General features: G+C 47.0%; 1 protein-coding gene across 2 annotated transcripts in view; it reads right to left on the minus strand.

The window, feature by feature from the left end:
* Positions 1 to 22083, minus strand: part of LOC119458625 (Kv channel-interacting protein 4-like) — a 465522-nt gene that overhangs the window by 193760 nt on the left and 249679 nt on the right. The window lies entirely within an intron of this gene.

A 22083-nucleotide genomic window follows, 5' to 3' on the forward strand; every position in this document is an offset into this window, starting at 1 on the left:
AAAGCTATTCTTAACACGAGCTCTGCTTCCTATCTGCAGGTCAGAGTTCCGCCAATCAGCACATTAGCAACCGCTGACTAATAGTTTCATTGAACGCGAATCATCGACAATTTGTCGGTGACGTAGCGACATCCAAAGGTAACAAAGTCTGGGACGCGAAACAATGCCGATACTTAAACGTACAATTCCAAGAAGCACTAAAAGACAGACAACAGCCATTTCTATCTTACTTAGGCAGAGCTTACACTTGCAGAAAATTTTCATGTAATGACTGGAGTGCCAAGAAACACAAAAGACTACTATGAGCATCAATGTGGAATGCCTGTAACCCAGAGAAGCTGCCTAACGTTCGGCTCTCGATATTGAAACGAAAACATTTTATGGTACCTTGAGTGCTGAGTTAATTGTCCGAATAATGAATACATTCTTCAGGAAGCGCAGCAACAGGAGTGGACCTGGAGAAGCCCTAATGGAGAAAAGTTATGAAATAAATTTTATGCTCTCTGCCGATCCAAGCATAGTGCAGGATGTAGAAGTGTTAAATAAGGTAAAGTGCAGTGACCATAGATTAGTGAGGTCTAGGATTTCTCTCAATTTGAAGAGAGAAAGAGTGAAATTATTAAAGAGTAAACGGGCCAGCCTTGATGCAGCAAGGGTAAAAGCAGACCATTTCAAGATGGTGCTCGCAAACAAATATGCAACTTTAGAACAGAAAGATGAAGATAACATAGAGGTAATGAATGAAACCGCAACTAGGTGATCTCAGAAGCAGCAATTGAAGTGGGAGGTAAGGCACCAAGGCAAACAGTAGGTAAGCGTTCCCAAGAAACAAAGGACCTAGCTAATAAAGAAACGACAAAAAACATGAAAGTGTCCAACTCAAGAGATCAGATAGAAATCGCTGAACATTAAAAAGTGATCAACGCGGAGAAAGTAAGGGATATTCGAAATTAAAACGTGGGAAAGATTGAGGAAGCCGTAAAATATGGACGCAGCATGAAATCAGTAAGAAGCAAGCTTGGCATCGGACAAGGCAAGATGTATGCACTGAAAGATAAGCATGGTAATATCATCAGCAATTTCGAGGACGTAGTAAAAGCAGCGGAAGAATTCTATATTGACCTGTACAGTGCCCAAAACAACCAAGCTACTTTCATTTGAAATATTGATTAACCGGATACAGAGGCTGCTTCTATAACTAGCGATGAAGTTAGAAGGGCCTTGAAAGAAATGACCCGGGGAAAAGCTGCTGGAGAAGATGGAATAACAGTAGATTTAATCAAAGATGGAGGAGATCTCATGCTTGAAAAGCTTGCGGCCCTTTATGCGCCATGCCTCACAACTTCAAGTGTACCAGAGAGCTGGAAGGACGCCAACATTATACTAATCCATAAAAAGGGAGACGTTAAAGAATTGAAGAAATATATACCCATTAGCTTGCTTTCGGTATTGTATAAAATATTCACCAAGATAATTTCCAATAGAATAAGGGCAACTCTTGACTTCAGCCAACCAAGAGAACAGGCTGGCTTCAGGAAGGGATATTCTACGATGTGTCATATCCATGTCATCAATAAGGTAATCTAGAATTCTGCGGAGTACAATCAACCTCTCTATGTGGCTTTCATAGATTATGAAAAGGCATTTGATTCAGTAGAGATACCAGCAGTCATAGGTGCATTGCATAATCAAGGAGTACAGGAGGCACACGTGAATATCTTAGCAAATATCTACAAAGATTCCACAGCTACCTTGGTTCTCCACAAGAAAAGCAGAAAGTTACCTATCAAGAAAGGGGTCAGGCAAGGAGACACAATTTCTACAATGCTATTCACTGCATGCTTAGAAGAAGTATTCAAGTTCTTAGACTGGGAAGACTTAGGAGTGAGGATCAACGGCGAATATCTCAGCAACCTTCGGTTTGCAGATGACATTGTCCTATTCAGCAACAAAGGAGACAAATTACAACAAATGATTGAGGCCTTAGTCGAGAAAGTGTAAGAATTGGCTAGAAGACGAATATGCAGAAGACAAAGATAATGTTCAATAGACTGGCAAGAGAACAAGAATTCACGATCGCCAGTCAGCCTCTAGCTTCTGGAAAGGAGTACGTTTATCTAGGTCAATTGCTCACAGGGGACCCTGATCATGAGAAAGAAATTTACAGAAGAATAAAATTGGTTTGAAATGCATACGGCAGGCATTACCAAATCCTGACTGGGAGCTTACCATTGTCGCTGAAAAGTGTACAATCATTGCATTCTACCGGTGCTAACATATGGGGCAGAAACTTGGAGGTTGACAAAGAAGCTCGAGAACAAGTTAAGGACCACACAAAGAGCGATGGAACGAAAAATCTTAGGAGTTACGTTAAGAGACAGGAAGAGAGCGGTGTGTATCAGAGAACAAACGGGGATAGCCGATGTTCTAGTTGACATTACGCGGAAGAAATGGAGCTGGGCAGGCCATGTATTGCGTAGGGTGGATAACCGGTGGGTCATTAGGGTTACAGAATGGATCCAAGAGAAGGGAAGCGCAGTCGAGGACGGCAGAAAACCAGGTGGGATGACGAAGTTAGGAAATTCGCAGGCGGAAGTTGGAGTACGCTAGCGCAAGACAGGGGTATTTGGAGATCGCAGGGAGAGGCCTTCATCCTGCAGTGGACATAAATATAGGCTGATGAAGATGAAGAAGAAGAAGAGGAGTGCTGAGTGGCGGTGTTTTTCTTCATCGTAGACACCAAGATCACTATGCTACCATTGTATTTGAAGTAGCAACTTTCAAAGTTAAGACCTAAGAAAAATTGACAAGTCATCGAATATGCTTACTAAAGCTGTTTTATATCTGCGAACCAGACCAGACGTACTTGATGCCTTCAGTTACAGGACGAACTCCTAATAATCAAAGTTTTGAGCTGTCGTCTTTGGTCATTTCCTTTAGCCCAATGACTGAAGGCATATCTTACAGAAGCACGACCCACTATTGATAAAATTTATTCATAAACCACAATTACTTTCTTTGTACTTCCGAAGAAATAAAAAGAATGGCTGTACAGACGTGGGCTCTTTGAGAACAGACGTAAATTTGGTGGAATATATACTCTCTATGCGAAACATCCATGCTGACACAGTTCCGAAGACGTCATGCTTACATTTCATGGGACTGCACATAGCTGCCGCATTGCAGGCGAGTTGGCAACACCGAATATGAATTGATTGCTAAATGCGTGAAATTGGGAAACAGGACACCACACAAGAAGAGACAGACGGAAAGAGCGAGCACTCGTTCTTTCCGTGTTTCCCTTGTGTGGTGTCCTGTTTCCCAATTTTGCGCATTTAGCAATCAGTCATTAGAACGAACCAACGAGCTCTTCAAGACATTCTAATTGAATGTGAACTGCATTTCCGATGGAGCACTGAACAGCACCACCAAAAACCAGGACAGCACGATGTTTACAGCAGCATATATCTGCGATGGCGCAAATACGAGGCAAGGTCGGCGTAAACGAGTGCCCCAGTCGGCGGCTTAGGCGCAGGGCAGAGCGAAAGGTAAATGTAGGAGTGGTAGCCGAAGGATGCTGTGTGTGCGTCTCCTTTCAACCGGCGGCCTTCTTTCGCCGTGTACAATTTTAGCCCGATGCCTGCGCAAGAGTCCACCAGGGCTCCTTCTTCGCTGCATATAGCTTTACTGCCAGTAGCAAAAGCACAGAAAGCCAGAAAAGAAGCTACGACGAGAAGCAGCGAAACAGGCCTGGATTACGACCTTGTTCTCAAAGATAGAGTTCAATTGCTCCAATATTGTTGATTGAATTTTCTTCAGAGCCATGATCATAGCCTAGAAAAGCTAATGTCAGCAGCCGTTCGCATTTCCTTTTGTTTCCTACCTCGTCCGATCGGCTGGCTACAAAAAAGAAAAAAAAAAGAAAACAAAACGGGAAACTTAGGCGTGCTTCGGTTTAGTTTGCTGCCACACACATTTCTTTTCCTTACGTGATGAAATCTCGAGAAAGAACGAAAAGAAAACGTAACAGATTGGCTTCTCATTCACCTTACACTTTCTCTTTTCCTGCTCTCGTAACTACTGCAATGACTTGACTGGTATTTCCCAAAGGCTGAATTGCCACGTGAGACGCTGATGTCAGCGCCAGCTGTGGCAAACGAACACAGACCGATGCGCAGAGACCTAGTCTGTTTACGGCGGCCCTGACTCCTGCTAGTAAGCCGCCTCTGAGCCTCTTGCGTTTGCCGAAGGGGACCAGAAAGAACAACAAACTGAATGCGAGATCAGTGCTATGAGCATCGGACCTGCTCCGCGACCAACATCTGGCGGCTTAGGTTTGTTTTGCTTTGTTTTTACTCCCCTGTGGACCCGGAAGCGCTCTAGAGGGCACAAAGCTTACCCCGCAGGGCTCCTGCGCTGACCATTCTGACACGCTTTATGCTCGTCTCTCGATCAAACAAATCGTTACTTCTCATGCTGCCTATATCCCCGCGCTGACATGTAGGGTGCAGAGCTGAGCATGGGTTGGTTTAAGCTGACCTTGTCTTGATTGAGTGTAGCTCTGAAGAAAAATATGCAGGTCAGACGCAACTGTCGGAATCAAAGGAGGAGGAGTAAGGAGGGATAGACGAAAAAACAGGGCGGTTAGCCAGTGCTCAGACAGGCTGGCGACCCTGTGCTGGGGAAAGGGGGTAAGAGAATAAAAGATAATAGAAAAGTGATGCTCAAAAAAAAAGGGGGGGGGGAAAGAAGAGCACACGCCAAGCCACAAGCGGCACAGAAGCGCCTCCTCAGCTCTAGATATTCCTGACGGAAGACGGCGCTGCAGATTCGGATCCACGTTGTGGAGACGAGCGTTGGTAAATGCCGTCGAGTTCTACTGTTCAAGTGTAAGTTCATGTGCGAGCTAACTAAGCCCTGTAGCTGTGTCTGTTCAGGATAGTGGTATAGCTGCACAGTGGAATCAGCGTCATGCGAAACATTTCCCAGCCAGCTGGATACCCAGCAATGTTGGTGTTCTTAAGAGCGCGGGACGAGATGGTTCGACGTGTTTGCGTAAGGTGGTATTACGCTAGTGCGCGTGTGACAAAGCAGCGATACAACGATGGGGACGATGTGATATTATAAGGGTGATGGCATGACGACCGGTCTTTTTTCCCTCTTTTTCTGTTTGCATATCGTCGAAAAAGCATTACAACATGTTTCGTTACGACCAGGGACCATCCGAAAGGCGATACAGTATCGCACGAAGTCTACGTAGCTCCAGCTGCTGCGATGAAAAACTGGGGAATGTCGGTCGATCCAGAAGGCCGGGGACCACACAGCGTCTCAAACCACTAGCTGCCTTCGAGGGAGAAATGAGAGAAACTTGCACCCTCTATCTTTTATAGGCAACCTACTATGCAATGTGATGCAAGCAAAAGACAGTGGTAAGGTTTACAATACTCGTATGTTGCATTCCTGTGTCAGTGAACGAATGGGAACTGGCGCGCGCGTGCACGTGGTTTCGCTCATGCTACATCCAGCATCACGCACGGCCAATCGTCTGGAAAAGTTCACCCGTGTGGAGAATCGTCTGGAAAATAGTTCACATGGCTGAACTATTCCTGGGACCAATTGGTACCACTTGTATGCCCTCGAAAAGTTTTAAACCTGCGCTCCTTCCAATGATTGGTCGTTTGTAACAACCGCGTTTATTTGCAGCTACAACCTAAGCGCTCAAGAAGTCGAAAAAAAAAAGAGCGCGCTAAAAAATTTCCCTCCTCTCTTTCTTAGTCCCATTTGTCACGCTGTTCCTCCTTCTTAAAAAAGTGCACCCTGCTGTTTTTCCTCAGTTGAGACTTTTACGTATCTTGGGCTAAATGTGACAAAGAACTTAGGTTAGAAAGGCCACATTACGCAAGTCTGGAATAACGGGCAAAAGAAGCTGTGGTTTCTGCGGCGGAACCTGCCAATCTCCGTCGCAGCAACCAAAACTAACGGCATATCCGACATATGTGAGGTCAACGCTTGAATTTGCGAGCATTGTATGGGCCTGCAGTATACAGTACAGAAAGAGAGCAGCACAAGCCGAAGCTCGCCGTCGACGCCGGGCGGACAGTTCAGATCGTTCTTATGAAAAGGCATGAAGAGACGTCACCTCGAAGACCCTGTTGAGCATGGTGCTCAAAATGGAGCTCATATGGAGTCGCTCCTCCAGCTTACGCTGTGACTGTGCGTCGCGTGCCGCGCAGGCCTGCAATTTTTTTTCTTCTTGGTTACTAAAAATTATTTCAACGTCAACAGTACTCCACACATAACAACACGGCAAGGTAGAATGTTAAGGAGAAACCGGGATGGTCTTCTCCAACAGCCTGAATCACATCATGCAACCTATGCCTGCCCCCTGTCAAAAACAATTCAGGAATGGAACGATTTAACTGCATCGATACGTGAAACACCTACTACGGAAATGTTTGAATATAAAATGAATGTATTGTGAACGCACTGTACTTCACGTGTCTGATGCTGCTCGAAATTCTGTTTTTTTTCATGTATATATTTCTGCATATAAAAATATACAAAATATACAATTATACCCCCTTTTCTAACACTTGTTACGTGTTTCTTTGTTCTTTAGACTACTCGTGCTTACAAATAATAATTTGGTCTTATTAGTTCATCGTTCAATAAATTACGAATTGTATTGTTACTGTGTTTGCTGCTTTTCACCTAACCTGTAAAAGCTTTAAGGCCAACAGTATATGCAAATAATAAATAAATGCTGTCTGAGAGATCCGCGCCTGCGGCGGCGGCTTCTGCATCGAACAAATCGCTCGTTGCACCCGCGACCGCTTGGGAGTGCATGGGAATAAATTCAAGGTTAAACAGGCAGCAATTTTGCCATTCATTACCCCCTTTATTTATTTATTTATTTATTTATTTATTTATTTATTTATTTATTTATTTATTTATTTATTTATTTATTTATTTATAATACCTTACAGGGCCTAGAGGGCACTGAGTAAGGGGGACGAACAAGGATATTGTTCAGTATTATAAGGAATATTACAAGGAAATGCAAAATATACAGGCTAAAAGTGAAAGGGAATTATTGCACAGGGGTAGGACTAAAAAGCAGCAACAGACATAAGAGCAAAGTACACAAAAATTGCAATTGAAGAAGTACATAAATGCAGCGCTAATGTCAGATACATGACTAAAGAAAAAAAAAGAGAAAGCAAGGGTTTACAAAAAACACAATAGCTAAAAAGCACGATATTATATACAAGACAAGCTTTAACGTCACGATGTCACTTGAAAGTATTCGCACAGCTGATCATGGAACGAAAAATGGTTGCATATGGATGCAATACTATTAGAAGGATCATTCCAAAGAACGATGACACGTGGAAGGGCTGATGAATTGAAGGCTTGTGTTCTTCCGTGTATGCGCTTGATGCTGTACTGATTATGTAAACGGCGCGAAATTCGTGAGGGCGCTTCGAGAGGTAACGCAGATTGCCTGGTGCTTTGACGATATTTATGAAATAAGCATAAAAGAGCGATTGAGTGACGAATATATAATGGTTGAAGAGAGATACCAAGTCTGACCTGTGTTATGCTAGAATGTGGACTGTAGTTACGTGTAATGAAGCGAGAGGCGCTATTTTTTACGGATTCTGGCTAGTTTATTAAGTAGTTATAATATGGGGTCCATGTGGATGCTGCATATTCTAGCGGCAGGCGCACAAGTGCTCTTAAGGCCCGCTTTCTCACAATGTTAGGGGAATTCCGCAGGTTCCAGCGCAGATACCCTAGTGTCCTTGAAGCTTTCGCGCACATAGCGTTGGCATGCGTAGCCCGTGAAAGATTATGCGTGAGATGAATACCTAAATACTTGTATGATGATTCCCGAGACAATACCGTGTTATCTATGAGATACGAGAAGTCAGAATTGGTACGCTTGCGGCTGAAAGAGATAACCTTCCATTTATTCGAGTGAAGTGTGATTTGCCATTTATTACACTAACTGGAAATGAGGTTAAGGTCACTTTGAAGACCGAGATGGTCATCCATAGGGTCAATAGATTACAATTAAAACATTACGATAACGCAGATGTCAAACTATCTTTACCTAATCACGTATTTTCAGCAAACACGTGCGCACGGAGAATACATTGCAAGAGGACTTTATGCGTCAGTTCACCATCAGTTTCCTTGACTGAGAAAGAAATCTGCGTGACTGAATGATCGGACGCTCTTGCTTCGTTTTCCCATAAAGAGGCCCTGAACCAAACTTCTTTGAAGCATCAAAAGCGCCTTGGAACGAGTGTGACACCTCCAAGGAATGTATTACCGTAATAGGTTTTTCGATAGGACCAGTGTATGCGTACATACTTCGAACATGACATCTACCTGTCACATTCGTCCTCATCGCCCCCAGTCCCGAAGCAGCGGAGGAGCACTTGTGGCGCTACAGTGGCGATGCCCCAACTACGGCGTTACGGCGGGAGGACTTGTCGCATGCAGCGGTTGTGGTGTTTACACTGTGCAGCAGATGCAGCGATGCGCAACTGTACAGTGCAGGGCAGAGCTGGAGTGCGCGCTCGCGTGCTCCAGTCTGGCCGTGCTACGTGGTGCGGACCGGCTTTGCTGTGCGCGGATAGTAGGCCGATCCAGATTGCACACTTTGTAGCGCTCCATACGAAGCTCAGTAAGGAGCCCGTCTTGGCCAGGAGCGGCCGGGATTGATCGAGCACTGACGCGCTGCACTTGTGGAATGGCTAACCGCCATTACTCGCGAGGCGCAGCAAGCATAGCGTACGTGTGGTCTGGGCTTAAATTTCGCGTAGTTCGAGGCTAGTTGAGTGTTCCAGACTTCTCGAAATTATTCAGACCCGACGGCTGCGAGACCGATAAGCAGTGTGGCCGAAGTTTTATTCCTGCTTGAGTGGGCGCGACCGAGCATGCGCTCGGCTCACGCTTCTTAATTGATGTCAGCTATTGGCCAAAAGCATCAGTGTATCAAAATCTGCTGTATCACGGAATATGGCATCCGCTGGCAGCCCCGCAACGGGTGAGCAGAAGGTTTCTGTCGAAAAGAGAGAGTTTGAGAAAAAGGTGACTTCGCGCTACGCTTGTGAGCCCCACTCGCCGCGCCTGAGCGCAAAAGTTAGCTGAGATATTCAAAGCCACGAATGCTATGCACAATATGCATTTTCACCAAGCTCTAGAAGTTATTCAGAAGCCCTTTAAAGTAGCATGTGCGGTTCTAGCGCGTTTTTTTAGCACCCGCTTTTTGAAACGCAGCTCTAATAGGCGCCCGTTCCAGCGTTGAGCTTCGGCATCGGTATCCCTCGGCGTTCCTTGGCGTAACCGAGCGAACGAGCAAAGCGAAGGATGAAAGAGCGAACGCGGAGTGCAGCGGGTATGAAAGACGCCGATAGTGAAAAGAGTGTGAGGAGCAAAGCGGAGGAGGAAGACGCAGAGGAACCATGAGGCGGACAGCGGAGGAGGAGGGAATCGCGAAAACGTGAGATGAAAAGTGTAGAGCCGCACAAGACGGGCTCTGCGGCGACGATGGCTATGAGGGGGTGCCAAGTAGCGCAGGTCGTCTGTTCACCGATGACGCCACCGATATCATATACAGAAACAAAGCACTGCATGAGCGGAGGTCTGTCTGCGGAGGCTGCTGTATACACGCGCTGCCTTTCGCGATCTCCCGATTAGCGAGGCAGTCGTGCCATACTTCGCTCGTTTGCAACGTGCCGCACGAGAAAGATTGTCCGCGCCAGCCAATATATCGCGAAATGAAAACACGTATATTTCTGCTCTCAAATTGCGCATTATGGAGTATTGTAACCATCGGTGAATTTTTTTCTCCAATTCTTAAGAGTATATTAGCAATTGTAAAAAGAGACTACCTGGTAGTCGGTGCCTAGTCCGGTCCTTTATTTAACAGCGAAGATGTTTAAGCTGTAGGTAGTCTGGTGGTGAATGCCCTAAATGTGAGCCGATCCTGGAGGTCGTGCAGCAAGGATTCAAGCGCAGTGGAACATACCCCTGTGAATTATCGAAGCTGTTTAAGCTCGAGGATGGTCCGTCGAGTGTACGCCGCGAAACCTCCGCCTGGTGATGACGTCACCATGCGGCGCCTACCAGCGCTTCGCCCCAGCTGCACGGACCGCACCGAGCCTCGCACAGTTGCGTGAGCTGTGACATCATCGCGCGCGCCGCATCGCTTCTCCTTAGCTTTGCCGAGCCATGACGTCACTGCGCCGTGCGGAGTGGTTGCCGCGGCTGCGCAGAGGCGGAGCGAGGCCGTGACGCATATGTCGGCGCACTCATGAGTGCACTCACTCACACTCACTCGCACTCATTTCAAGGGCGTGAGTGCGAGTGCGAGTGAGTGCCACTGAGTGTGAGTGCAGGTGAGTGCGAGTGCGAGTGAGTGCCACTGAGTGTGAGTGCAGGTGAGTGCGAGTGAGTGCCAGTGAGTGTGAGTGCCTGTGAGTGTGAGTGGAGGTGAGTGCGAGTGCGAGTGAGTGCCTGTGAGTGTGAGTGCCTGTGAGTGTGAGTGCAGGTGAGTGCGAGTGCGAGTGAGTGCCTGTGAGTGCGAGTGGAGGTGAGTGCGAGTGCGAGTGAGTGCCAGTGAGTGTGAGTGCCTGTGAGTGTGAATGCAGGTGAGTGCGAGTGAGTTCCAGTGAGTGTGAGTGGCTCAATCCGACCGAAGCGGAGGTTAGCGAGCATGGGCGGCAAGCATTAACACGTATAATGTCATGACAGAGAGATATGGACGGAGAGAGGTTGGGGCTGACGTCAATGTTTATGTCACCATGAATAAATTGAAACGAAAACTTCAGTCGTGATAGTTTTGCTCTAGTTTGCAGTGTTAATAAACCAGCTCTCTTTAATAATTTAGTCAATCAATCCGTTAATTTGTATTTATTAAAACATAACCTTACTGCCTTCCTCTGCACCCCTTCCATTCTTGCAATGAGTTATTTTGTGTACCGAAAGCAAACAATATTGGCGTGCTCCAGCACAGTTCGAACAAGCATTTTGTAGGCCAGCAAATTTTATCTGGGGGCGCAAGACGAAGCTGTCTTCTCAGAAAGGAGAGTCGGTTTAGTGCTCAGCATGTACATTGATTTCCACTTGAGGTTATTTTGTTAACATGGCTTTCCCATCGGAGAGCGTATGGTAAAGTGACACCTAAATATTTACGCTGAAATGCACAAGTGAGATGTGTGTCATTAATAATGTAAGTAAATTCAGATATCTGTTTCTTTCTTACTGTTAGCGTTACAGATTTTTCGGCATTTAGAGTCAGCTGCCACTCCTGACACCAAGAAAAGGCAGAATTTTGTGTATAGTGATTATCACTGTGATTAATTTCGCGGTACGAAATACAAGAGTGAGCGAATGGACGGATGTTACCATGTAATCGGGAAGGCAAATCTTTTATGTATATTAAAAATAAAACTGGGGCCAAAACACTCCCTTGGCGCACTCCCGATGCAACAGGTGCTAAATTGGAAGCTTCGTTATGAATATACACGAATTGTGAGCGGTATAGATCGGCACAGTGACTCATGAGTGCACTCACTCACACTCGCACTCATTTCAAAGGGGTGAGTGCGAGTGAGTGCCAGTGAGTGTGAGTGTGAGTGGAGGTGAGTGCGAGTGAGTGCCATTAAATGTGAGTGTAAGTGAGTACGAGCGAGTGCCAGTGAGTGTGAGTGCAGGTGAGTGCCAGTGAGTGTGAGTTCAGGTGAGGGCGAGTGAGTGCGAGTGAGTGCCAGTGATTGTGAGTGCAGGTGAGTGCCTGTGAATGTGAGTGAAAGTGAATGCGAGTGCGAGCGAGTACCAGTGAGTGTGAGTGCAGGTGAGTGCGAGTGAGTGTGAGTGAGTGTTCTCCCACACTGCCATCCTATTCCGTGACGTCACTGCGCCGATCCACGGGATATATTGCTCCGCGTCGCCGCCGGGGCGACACAAATTCCCCGCCGTCTCCGCGCCGAGCACATCACCGCGGAGATGGGGCGGCCGAAAAAGAGCGTCACTCCCGAAAAAGAGGAAGTGCGGCGCGAAACCCGCCGCGCGACTACTAGAGAGCGAGTGAGATGACTTCGGTCCGATCCCGAGTATCGCGCCGCCGAAGCGGCGGCGAAACGTCGGCGTTCCGCAGAAGATTCGGAAGTACGAGCCCGCGAAACCGAGCAAAAGCGTTTGAGCGTCCAGAAGCGTCCAGATACTTTAATGACCGAGTGTTCGTTGCTCACTGGGCTGTCGATTATTCCGGGGTGATCTTGCGCAAAACGTGACCGAGTCTCGAAGCATAACCTTGCAAAAACTTGGCCGAACCGAGATAAAGCTAGGTGGGATCGCCAGCTCCGCTGTCTGCCCAGTCTTAGCACCACTTGTGTGAAGCGGCCCCTAATTTTTCTATTGTCCCGTTTATCGCCCGGTTCTTCCGTCATCATTAGAGGAAAGTTTGGTGGAAGGCAAGATTTATTATTTCCACGAAATTGATTTGGCTTGTTTAACAACAATATAACAGTCAGAAAGCTCGTCATAGTTCTTTTTGCAGAGAACTTTAGAACCACCATTGGAATGGTAGGATACAAGGAAACATATACTGAACGCATCTGCCTGCGTCTTTGATCTTCATTCGCCTCGTATGTAAACTTGTTTATCTTCGCAAGCACGCAGGATCGCCGCTGACAGAGCGTATGACGAATGGCGAAAATTTCTGAATAAAATGAGGACAAAGTTAAGGTATTACTCTAGTTAATGACACCTATGACAATGGAAGGCTTACATAAAAAGCTTAAAGACTGAGGTTTTTTTTTTCTTTATCTCCACTGTTGAATAATTGAAGTGCCCATCTTCCTTGCTCCTTTTGCCTTTTTAATTGACAACTCAAAGTTCTCTAGACAGTATGACGAAAAACAGCATTGACTGTGCGAGACAAGCTAAAGTTAAATTAAATTCTGAGGTTTTACGAGCCAAAGCCACAATTTCATTAAGACGCACGCCCTAGTGACGGACTGCGGATTAATTTTGACCACCTGGGGTTGTTTAACGCGCACCTAATGCACGATACACGCGCGTTTTTGCATTTGACCCCCATCGAAATACGACCGCCGCGACTGGGATTCGATCCCGCGACCTGGGGCTTAGTAGCGAAATGCTATAGCCACTGCACCACCACGGCGGATGAGACAAGCTAGTAGAAGTAGTACTTAACTACAATTGTTTCATCCAGAGCAAACGTCATGGGCTGGATCCACATGATAATGTTACAGGTACAAACCGGCCGTAGACAACCTCAATAATACGTGCAAGACTATTCCAAAGTTTTACAGTAGGTTAACATCAGAGGTTTAAAAGAGGTGGGAAAATGTTTACATACATTAGACGTAAATTGACAAAACAACATGCCCAAAAAAATAATTCTTTTTGCGTGGAATTATGTGTATAAGGCCATCAAAAACAGTAATAATTTAGTAACATTGTGATAATATATTGCACGCGGGAGTGGCAAACAAACATATGAAAACAGTGTGCCGTGCGGTGGCGAAGAGGACACCTACTCTTGGCCAATACCCTAAGTGGGTATGTACTTTAAGGTCATCGTCATCATCATCGACACCCATTGGTGAGCGTCGACAGTGGCGCCTCGAAAAGTGTGGCTCGAGAGAGCGTGGCCCGTGGCGTGAGCAGTGCGCGAGGTTCGGCGTTCGATGGCGGAGCTTCCTCGCTTGGCGCCCGGCCCATAGGAGCTATCGCCACCCGCGTCACTACGTCTGCACCACAATCAAAGCTGTCACCAGCTGAGGGGCTACCTCGTCCAGTTCTTCCGCTGGGCAACTGGTCCAGGACGGCTGGCGGTCCTGAGCCTGTCTGATCGAGCGTTCGGGTGAGCGGCCACGGGGCTACCTCGCCAGCTGTGGACGTGACTTGGTGGGCTGCAGCAGTGTTCTCCGGAACACAAACCCCGCCATCGGGTAACCGGGCACGCGGAGGCTCCGGTACATCGACTGTGGCGCAGAGCCACCTGAGCTCCACGAGGCGATCCAACCCTGTTGTCCGATCCACCGGTTCCTCGACGTCTCCGACATGGCGACACCTGGTTCTACGTGAACTGTAGGCAGACTGCATTTAACTAGCCTATATATATCTGCATGTCTTCTAGAGCGTATTTTGGGGAACTGTTACGTGTGTGCCGTTTCAATGTATTACGTGTCCAATACAAGTCTGATGTGTGTTTGTGCTTCTGCGTGCTGCTTCTATCTCTTTCTGGAGTGATCCTGCACCCAATAACATCACAAACTGGCGAGCCTGCCAGGATTCAGTCGTAAAATCAGTGAAAGAGGGCAGTTTCGCTTGAGCGCAGACACGCATTAGTAAACGGCACCATGGATTTAGAGAAACTCTCCGCTATAGGACTCCAACTAGGATTGTCAGGCGCAGAACTTCAGAGATGGATTGAGGCCGAACAGGCAAAACAAAGGGACGAAAGAGCCGCGGAGCGAGAGGCTATCAAGGAGGCTGCGGAATTAGCGCGCTTAGCTGACGAGAGACAACGTGAGATCCTCCAGCTAAAGCTACAGCTTCAGCAAGGAGCTCGGAATGTGCCGGCAGCGGCTTCTGAAATTTTGCCTGCGCCCAGCACTTCCTCGTCGTCCCTCAATCCACAGAAGCTACTTCCTTTGTTTGACGAGAAACGCGATGACTTGCACGCGTACTTACAGCGATTTGAGCGCGTAGCAACAGGGCAGGACTGGCCACAAGGAAAATGGGCTCTTGCTGTGAGCATGTGTTTAACTGGCGAAGCTTTAACTGTGATCGGCCAGATGACTGCCGCCGATTCGTTAGACTACCAGAAGGTAAAAAAGCATTACTACAAAGGTTCCAATTCATGGCTCGAGGCTACCAAGAGTAGTTTCGAAAAGCACAAGCAGTAGATGGCGAAACTGGAAGACAGTTAGCAGCAAGAATTTCAGCCTATTTTGATCATTGGATTGAGATGGCTAGCGTGCCGAAAACGTATGAAGGTCTACGAGATCACATGATCTCTGAACAGTTTCTGCACTGCTGTCAAACAAAGCTTCTCATTTTCTTGAAAGAGCGAGAGTGCAAATTCCGTTCACGAACTTGCTAGCTTCACAGATCACTTTCTCGAAGCGCAGAACTTGACAAACTTAGGAAAAGGTTTCGATGACACAAAGGATTCCGGTGGGAAAAAAATTGAAGCTCCCAGGAAAGCACAACTCAAGTGCTTACTCTACCAACGGTTTGGACATTTGGCTCCTGACTGCCGTAGCCCAGCTAAGCATATGCAAAAGTGCAATTTGTGTGACAGAACGGGACATACAGCTGAAAATTGCCGAAATCAGTACGGAGACAACAAACCGTGTTCGTCGTGTGCACTCACCGAATGTCAACCAGTTCGGACTCGTCCAGTGAAAGCATCAAAGCGTCCAGGAAAGAAGACTCGCCGATCAAGTGACAGCGATGACGAGGACCCTGGGAATGGTGTACCTTTCCTCATCGACGGGATGCCAGTGGTTGAAGGCCGTCTGCTAGGAAGAAATGTTCGTGTACTACGAGATACCGGTTTTAATACCGCAATTGCCAGACGAGGACTCGTTCCAGAGGTGTATATGACGGGAAAAACAAACAACGTTGTTCTTCTAGACGGCTCAACAAACTACCTACCTGAAGCTGTGATACAAGTGAACACGCCGTACTATACAGGCAAGTTAACAGTTGCTTGCATGGACGAGCCCCTCTACGACCTTGTTCTGGGAAATCTTCCAGGCGTCAGAGGACCATACGATCCGGATTCTGACTGGAAGCACCCCGTTGTTCCCAACGAGGAGTCGGCGTCGATAGGAATGAAGCCGACTAAGGCGCCCATGAAGCCTCAGCATGTGTCGAGCGTGGCTAAAGCCAAAAGTGAAGAGCCAGAACAAGGCAAGGTTCGTCCCTTGTGCGTTCCGACAATTGTCTTTCGTGACGTAACTAAAGGGCAACTCATTGAAGAACAGCGGAAAGACCCGACGCTGAAACATATTTTTGCCAAAGTGAGCAAGTTGTTTAACTCCGGAAAAGGTCACAGCTACGAATTCATCGAAGAAGAAGGTTTGCTGTATCGCCTTTACCGCCTAGCTACTGGCAGAACATTTAAGCAGGTGGTCATCCCGAAAGCATTTCGACATGGCATATTAGAAGTGGCACATGAAAGCATCATGGCAGGACATCAAGGTATAAGGAGAACAACCGATCGTGTCCTACAAGTATTTTATTGGCCAGATGTACACGGAGACGTTAAACGCTTCGTGAAGTCGTGCGACAAGTGCCAAAGGACAACCCCTAAAGGGAAAATAGGAGTCGCCCCACTGGGTAACATGCCTGTGATCCGTACACCTTTTGAAAGGGTGGCTGTCGATTTAATCGGGCCGTTTTCACCAAAGTCGGACCGTGGGAACCGATATGTTCTTACGTTGATCGACTTTGCCACTTGTTATACCGATGCTGTGGCACTCCCCGCAATCGACGCAGTTCATGTTGCAGAAGCACTGATCGAGATTTTTTCTCGCGTCGGTTTGCCAAAAGAAATAGTCACTGACCAAGGAGCAAGTTTTACCTCAGAATTGATGAAAGAGGTTAGTCGACTGCTCTCAGTGAAGCTACTCAAGACGACACCCTACCATGCGATGGCAAATGGTCTCGTCGAGAAGTTTAACGGCACCCTGAAGATGATGTTGAAAAGAATGTGCCAAGAGAGACCGCGATCTTGGGACAGATACCTTGCCCCTTTGCTTTTTGCATATGGAGAAGTCCCACAGGCAAGCCTCGGGTTCTCTCCCTTTCAGCTCATTTACGGCCGGCACGTCCGAGGACCGTTGACGGTATTAAGGGAACTGTGGACGAACGAGGAGCTACATGAAGAAACGCGAACGACATACACTTATGTCTTTGATTTGCGCAATCGCCTGGAGGAGACATGCAAGATCGCACATGTACAGCTGGAGAAAGCTCGTGACAAACAAAAAACCTACTATGTCAGGAAAAGTCGCCCTAGGAAATTATGTCCAGGCGACAAAGTGCTCATATTGTTGCCAACTGACTCGAACAAGCTTGTAATGCAATGGAAAGGGCCGTTCCAAGTCATAGAACGAAAAAATGACCTTGACTACGTCATTGCAGTCTCTGGAAAGAACAAAATATTTCATATCAATATGCTAAAAAAGTACGAAGAGCGGGAACCTACACAACCGAGTGTTGGCCTGCCTGAGGAGAGCCACAAGTCAAATTGCAAGGCTTCCCGTGGTTTCCAACCTCAGCGTCGTCCTCCAAGGAAACCAGGAAGGATCGTGGGAGCCAGCGACATGGTCGGGTGTAGGCCCGAGTGTTAACATACCTGGTGAGAGCCACGCGTCGGAGCGTAAGGCTTCGCGTGACCTCAAGCCCCGCGTCTACCTTCTTTAACTGACACCGCAGCAACATTGTTCCAGAGCCTGACCATTTCTCGTCGAGTTGCTGCAACGACGGAGCCGGCGTCCGATTGCTAGTAGGCTGAGCAAACCAATCGTAGTCCCCTATGAGAGGCTTTGATAACAGAACTGCAATTTGTGTTTTAATTTGTACTTTAACTGTGCGCAGTGACCTGTGAACAACTTGTGCCTTGTGCTCATATGAGTAATCGGGCAAACGTACAGGACATTATCCCTTTTTTTGTTTTCATCCCACGTCCTTGTGTTAGAATAGTTGTGAACAACTTTCTCGGAAAGGGGGGTATTGTGATAATATATTGCACGCGGGAGTGGCAAACAAACATATGAAAACAGTGTGCCGTGCGGTGGCGAAGAGGACACCGACTCTTGGCCAATACCCATAAGTGGGTATGTACTTTAAGGTCGTCATCATCATCATCGACACCCATTGGTGAGCGTCGACAGTGGCGCCTCGAAAAGTGTGGCTCGAGAGAGCGTGGCCCGTGGCGTGAGCAGTGCGCGATGTTCGGCGTTCGATGGCGGAGCTTCCTCGCTGGGCGCCCGGCCCATAGGAGCTATCGCCACCCGCGTCACTACGTCTGCACCACAATCAAAGCTGTCACCAGCTGAGGGGCTACCTCGTCCAGTTCTTCCGCTGGGCAACTGGTCCAGGAGGGCTGGCGGTCCTGAGCCTGGCTGATCGAGCGTTCGGGTGAGTGGCCACGGGGCTACCTCGCCAGCTGTGGACGTGACTTGGTGGGCTGCAGCAGTGTTCTCCGGAACACAAACCCCGCCATTGGGTAACCGGGCACGCCGAGGCTCCGGTACATCGACTGTGGCGCAGGGCCACCTGAGCTCCACGAGGCGATCCAACCCTGTTGTCCGATCCACCGGTTCCTCGACGTCTCCGACATGGCGACACCTGGTTCTACGTGAACTGTAGGCAGACTGCATTTAACTAGCCTATATATATCTGCATGTCTTCTAGAGCGTATTTTGGGGAACTGTAACGTGTGTGCCGTTTCAATGTATTACGTGTCCAATACAAGTCTGATGTGTGTTTGTGCTTCTGCGTGCTGCTTCTATCTCTTTCTGGAGTGATCCTGCACCCAATAACATCACAAACATAATGGTTGTATCAAATAGGGAGTCTGCAAACAAAGCAACACAATATTTTATAGAAGGGTTTATGAATTAATAGTAATTGCGGAAAGCAATGAAGGGAAGTTATGCATTATTATTTTAAAATCAGACAACGTAATTTATTGGTCAAGAATGTTTTATAATCCAACAGGACCTGTTTTAACAAAACACGTTGCGGGGCTATAGTTGATGATGGATGGATGGATGGATGTAAAACTTTAATGAAAGTCCTGAGGTACGCGTCTCAGCGCGCAGCGGGCCGCTGCCACGTTGGCACAGTCAGACCATGCCCGACCGCCGCATCGTGGGTCCCTCTGGACAGCCCATAGTTGCGCCTCGGCATCGGGGCTCTTGATAGCGGACAGCCACTTGTCCTCATTCATTTGTTCCGTGCCTCGCAACCAGGGGCAACGCCAGAGCATATGGTCTATGCAAGCGAAGTCATTGCAGTGCCTGCAAGAACTACTGGCATAAGTGTCGGGATAAAACTTGTGTAATAAAGCCGAGCTGGGATACGAGCCTGTTGATGATGCATTATTTTTTCTTTCTTAAGAAAGTGATCCAGCGTTGCTTTTTATGACGAGGACACGGAAAGACATGACAGGGCGGGAGCTGACAGGACAACGCCCGTCCTTTCATGTCGTTCTGTGTCCTTGCCAAATAAAAAAGAAGCGCTGGATCGTTTTCTTAAGAAAAAAATCAACGACGATTACGATACTCCCTAAGGCGAAACTTGAGCGCAGCTCCATGCGTGTTTCCATTTTGCGATATATTGGCTGGCGTGGACAATCTGTCTCATACTGCACGTGGTAAACGGAGCGAAGTGCGACGCGACTGCCTCGCTGATCGGGAGATGGCGAGAGGCAGCGCGCGGGTGACGCGTGGTCGCGATTGAGAGCAGCCGGCGCAGGCAGACCTCCGCTGATGCAGCGCTTTGTTTCCATAGAGATGACGCGCGCTACTCTGGTGCCATCTCGTAGCCATGGTCGCCGCAGAGCCTGTCTTTCGCAGAACTACGCTGTTCTTCTCACGCTTTCGCCATGCCCTCCTCCTCCGCCTTCTGCCTCGTGGTTCCACAGCACCCTCCTCCTCCTCCACTTTCCTCGTCGCTCTCTCTTTGATATTGATGTCCTTCATGCGCGCTCCGCGCTCCCTCTTTCATATATCGCCGTGCTCGTTCGCTCAGTTACGAGGGATGCCGAGTGACGAAGCCGAAGCTCGCTTCTTTGAGTCACTAGGCTTTAACTGCTTCCTTTAAATGCAACAACCGTTATCGAATTCAGTGCATTGGTTGTCGCGAAACACATTTCATTTGTCCCACGTACTTAGGCAAATAACAGCGCAAGATAGACAAGGACACCGGCAAAGAAGAACTCGACACTGGCGCTTTGCTTGCGTCCTTGTCTATCTTGCGCTGTTATTGTCCTAAAACATCAATTCCCACCAACTCGACCAAGTTTCTCTTCTACCGCGTACTTAGATTGGAACCCCCAAGCTGACGCTTCCTTTTGAAAGCACAATCTCAAGATTGCGATAAATGGTTAAGGCACATGATGTGTAAACAGACTGCGAGTGATTAGTAGAACATACCCGGTTTTGTAGGAGAATGACGGATGACAAGTGTGTGGCGTACGTTTTTCCCCACGATGAAACACCATAGGGGAGGTGACCGTAAGTAAAAGCTTAGTAAATCAATTTCAAGAAATACTAGAAATATTTCCTTGCTAGAATGAGTACACGGATGCGAAAAACAAACTTCTTAGTTACTGATTTCATGCGAGTGTCGTATTTTAGTTGAGGATCGAGTACAATGCTCAGGAAAGTGATATAGATTGATGGGGGAATGGCGTAGTTATCGATATAAAGTTCACGAGTTTAGCAAGTTCTGGATTTTAGCAAGCTCTTATTAAACCATAAAACAAAATTCGCGATATTGGCGTTTAACTTCGCTACTAAACTATTAATATTTTTAAAGCAAGAAAAACTGGTCGTGTTGTCGGCATGGAGAATGAAATTAAAATAATTAACATGCGTTGGTAAGTCATTGACGTAAATTATAGTGCAGAGGGCCCACAATTATTCCAAGTGAGACATCCTGGTTAGTTATTGGTGAAGATAAAGCACCTCCACACCGAACAATTTTAGTTTGGTCAGTGAGGTTGCTTTGTAAAGGCGCTGGGATAGGCCCCCAAATTCTCAGGGATTCAAGCTGTGCATGCAGAGTTCCTGGTTAATGCTGCCAAATGCATTGGGTAAATCAATGAATACACCCCCTGTCCATAGCCCATCATGAAGAAACTGTTCTGCGCTGTCAGTATGTTTTATCAGCGCTAATTACGTATGTTGCTCACCAAATGGCTTGCGTGTGAAAGTTTAAACTTTCAGATAGTATAATAACGCGATTAAGATTTTACTTCTTCATCACTTTGCTAAACGTAGAAGGATGGTTATCAGGGGAAGGGTTAACAATATATTTAGTTCTTTTTTAAATATTGGCGTTTTAAGACAAGCTCGGAAAACAGTTATGTAAAATCCAGGGTACGCGCTTTAGAAAGAACGCAAGATAGGTCACGACTACCTAGTTTCACCTGGAATAAATTAATTAGATCCAGGCCACAGCCTGCGGTCTTAAGAACTAATAGAGTGCTAAGGATCTCTTCAGGGGATGTGAGATTTAAGAAGAAAGAGTGAAAGAAGTGAGGAAGCCTAGGTTGGCTAATGGCAAGGGATGTTGAAATTTTGAAAAAAGATTATTCAATTATTGTGTCGGCTATAGCTGTAGGATTGGTCGAAATGTGAGTACCGCCCGTACATTTGGTTCTTAGTTATTGGTGAAGATAAAGCACCTCCACACCGAACAATTTTAGTTTGGTCAGTGAGGTTGCTTTGTAAAGGCGCTGGGATAGGCCCCCAAATTCTCAGGGATTCAAGCTGTGCATGCAGAATTCCTGGTTAATGCTGCCAAATGCATTGGGTAAATCAATGAATACACCCCCTGTCCATAGCCCATCATGAAGAAACTGTTCTGCGCTGTCAGTATGTTTTATCAGCGCTAATTACGTATGTTGCTCACTAAATGGCTTGCGTGTGAAAGTTTAAACTTTCAGATAGTTTAATAACGCGATTAAGATTTTACTTCTACATCACTTTACTAAACGTAGAAGGATGGTTATCAGGGGAAGGGTAAACAATATATTTAGTTCTTTTTTAAATATTGGCGTTTTAAGACAAGCTCGGAAAACAGTTATGTAAAATCCAGGGTACGCGCTTTAGAAAGAACGCAAGATAGGTCAGGACTACCTAGTTTCATCTGGAATAAATTAATTAGATCCAGGCCACAGCCTGCGGTCTTAAGAACTAATAGAGTGCTAAGGATCTCTTCAGGGGATGTGAGATTTAAGAAGAAAGAGTGAAAGAAGTGAGGAAGCCTAGGTTGGCTAATGGCAAGGGA

The sequence above is a fragment of the Dermacentor silvarum genome, chromosome 7 (assembly GCF_013339745.2).
Source record: "Dermacentor silvarum isolate Dsil-2018 chromosome 7, BIME_Dsil_1.4, whole genome shotgun sequence".
Classification (NCBI taxonomy): Eukaryota; Metazoa; Arthropoda; class Arachnida; order Ixodida; family Ixodidae; genus Dermacentor; species Dermacentor silvarum.